The following is a 3,302-nucleotide window of genomic DNA, read 5'->3' as shown; positions in this document are numbered from 1 at the left end:
TAGCTAGACCTCTTTAAAATACTCCAAAAATATATGGACCTAAAATGGATTGTCCGAAAATGTCATTTGGTGACATTTGGTTACTGTCACCAAAAATGCACCTGGAAATTAAAATGGTTAAAATGGATCAGAGTCCTTGAGTCCAGAGAGACTTGAATGTGAACATGGACTACTTCTTAAGAGAGACAACTATTTTCTTTTTCTTTTTTTTTAACATTTGAAACTGTATTGTTTAATAATACATATAGTGCCAATGCTTACAGTAACACAAGATCTTTTTGAATGGAACACACTGCACATAACTTGACTCTGACTCCTACTGGAGACAGAGCCACCCTAAAGTTACAGTAGTTCAGATATTCAGTAGAGGCAGTATTCACTACAACTCACGAAAAGCTCAACAAAAATCTCTCACACAGTTATACAGACACAAACATAGGAACATAACTACTCAGGCGCTTAAGCAGAGTTTGGGATGAGCCGAGCTGTGGTGTACTAAGACATCTGTTGCTTATATACGCCACAGACCACAGACTTGGACCTTAGATTTAAGTGGTGTTCTTTTCACTTTCTTCTCCCTGTACGGGGAAGGCAACCTAGTGTGGCGTATATGTGTGGGGATTATTTATGAGCAATGAACACACTGGGGCCCAGTCAGGAAGACTGTCAGCTCAGATGGGGTGCCTGAAGTTCTGGCCAGCAAAACGGGCCTTGTCTCCAAGTTCCTCTTCAATCCTAAGCAGCTGATTGTACTTGGCCAAACGTTCAGATCGGCAAGGTGCTCCTGTCTTGATCTGTCCGGTGCAGAGACCAACAACCAGATCAGCAATAAAAGTGTCCTCTGTCTCTCCAGAGCGGTGGCTGACCATCACACCCCAGCCATTGCTCTGAGCCATCTTGCAGGCCTTGCAGAGACTCTGTGACAGAGCCGATCTGGTTCACTTTGAGCAGCAGGCAGTTGCAGGCCTTATCGGCCACAGCCTTAGCAATACGCTTGGGGTTGGTAACAGTCAGGTCGTCGCCCACAACCTGAATACTGGTTGTGGCGGTGAATTTGCTCCATGCCTCCCAGTCATCCTGGTCAAATGGATCCTCAATGGATACCACTGGATAATCTTTGACAAAGCTCTTGTACAGGTCCGCCAGTTGGTCAGGGCTGATGTAGCGGCTAGGGTCGTCCGGTGACTTGAAGTCCAGGTCATACTTTCCACCTTTGTAAAACTCAGAGGCAGCCACATCCATGCCAATCACAATCTTTTCAGTGTAGCCAGCCTTGGCTATGGCATTCTTCAGCAGCTCTAAGGCTTCTTTGTTCTCCAGAATATTTGGAGCAAAGCCACCCTCATCTCCGACATTGGTGGCATCCTTTCCATATTTCTCCTTGATGACATTCTTGAGGTTGTGGTAGACTTCAGCACCAATGCGCATGGCCTCTTTGAAGCAGTTGGCTCCCACAGGCAGGATCATGAACTCCTGCATAGCCAGCTTGTTGCCTGCATGAGAACCTCCGTTGATGACATTGAAAGCAGGGACTGGGAGGATGACTTCAGGGTTACCGGCCAGGTCAGCGATGTGGCGGTACAGAGGCACGCCCTTCTCTGCTGCACCAGCCTTGCACACAGCCAGGGACACTCCCAGGATGGCATTAGCACCAAACTTGGATTTGTTTTCTGTTCCATCCATGTCCAACATCAGCTGGTCAATCTTCTCCTGCTCCAGAACACTCACATTCTTGTTAACCAGTGCAGGTGCAATAGTTTTATTGATATGCTCAACAGCTTTAGAGACACCTTTGCCCATGTAGCGTGTTTTGTCATTGTCACGCAGCTCCAAGGCCTCATAGATGCCGGTGGAAGCACCACTAGGCACTGCAGCCCTGAAAACACCTTTCTTGGTATAGAGATCAACCTCCACAGTGGGGTTGCCACGGGAGTCGAAAATCTCACGAGCGTGAACCTTCAGAATAGACATGTTTCTGGATCTTTCGGGCCTAACTGTGTGCAAGGACGGTGCTGTCTCTCTTCCGAGCGGGCAGGCAGAGAAGGCCGAGACAACTATTTTCAATATAGTTAGACCCTTTTTAAAATCCTGTAAAGTTTAAAAAATGTTAAGATGAAAATATTTGAACTTAAAACAGATTACATAAACCTTCTTGGATATCACTGTTACCTAAAATGCACCTGGAAATTAAAATGGTTAAAATCTGATTCCTTCCTAAATGTTTTGGAGATTGAAAGTTGAGTCCCTAATTACAAAAACTCTTAAAAATGTGGATTACTTCTTCGGCAAGTAGCCAAAACAGCCAACTATTTTCAATATAGTTAGACCAATTTAAAGTCCTGCACAGTTTAAAAAAATATTAAAATACAAATTAAAGCCGCGCGCGGCGATGGTAATAAACAAACAAACGTAAGAAACCGACGAAAAACAATACCCCTCGCCCCTAACTTTGTTAGTGGCGAGGGCCAATCATGGAAAATCTTTGTTAAACCACTTCTTGTGCAAAGTTCATATGAAACACAAACATTTTAATCCTCAAAAACAGCGAAAATGTCAAACGAGTTTCCTTCCACTAAACAAACAACGAAACTGTAGCTGTAACAAAATCATTTAGTAAAATAAACCAAAAATACTCTTGGTGATATATCGATAGAGCAGCCCACAATATCGATACTGTGTCATCACATTAAACGATACGATATATCGATATTTCAATATTTTTGCACACCCCTCTACTCTTTATCACACGAAGACCACAGTTCTTTAGTTTAAGGTCATGGTTTAAGGTCAAGGGTATATTTCCTCTGTTATTTCTGGCCATTTTTGTTTTATAATTGAGTTGTTTTGTAAGTGTTGCTGTACTTACTGTTACGCAGATAAAAAGTGTGACCTACTCTGTGAAATCTACTCTGTAAAGTCTCCTCTGTGAAGTCTACTGTTTGAAATCTTTGTACGATTTGCTCTGTGTCAAGCTCAGCTAAATGTGCCTTTTCCGTTAAGCGATATGTGATTTTCGATTTGTGATTTGCGATTTGCCTACTGTTATAATCTCCCCGAGGCCAAACAAAGCTTTGAAGTTTAGCTTTGAGTTCCGGAGTTGCCATGGTAACAAGGCTTTATGGAACTTTACATGTATGATGTCATCGGCGCCGTGAACCTGTTTCAGAGGAGTCATTGCGCCCCTACTGGCCAAACGTGGAAAATGCAGCATGTTCGTAATAGACTTTTTTGCTTGTAATCATGAGAATTTTATTCCCGAATTTGGTACAAATCCAATAATGTAGATGTTTCATGTCTATGCT

The 3,302-nt window shown here is 43.1% G+C and overlaps 1 pseudogene; it reads right to left on the bottom strand.

Moving 5' to 3' along the window:
• Positions 1-216: 216 nt before the first annotated feature.
• On the bottom strand, positions 217-2,040 carry LOC129408423 (enolase-like; annotated as a pseudogene).
• Positions 2,041-3,302: the final 1,262 nt, after the last annotated feature.

Source organism: Boleophthalmus pectinirostris, unplaced genomic scaffold (assembly GCF_026225935.1).
Source record: "Boleophthalmus pectinirostris isolate CB_2022bp ecotype Guang Dong unplaced genomic scaffold, ASM2622593v1 HiC_scaffold_16, whole genome shotgun sequence".
Classification (NCBI taxonomy): domain Eukaryota; kingdom Metazoa; phylum Chordata; class Actinopteri; order Gobiiformes; family Gobiidae; genus Boleophthalmus; species Boleophthalmus pectinirostris.
The sequence above is the reverse complement of the archived record's forward strand: the minus strand, read 5'-3'. Positions and strand labels throughout refer to the sequence as shown.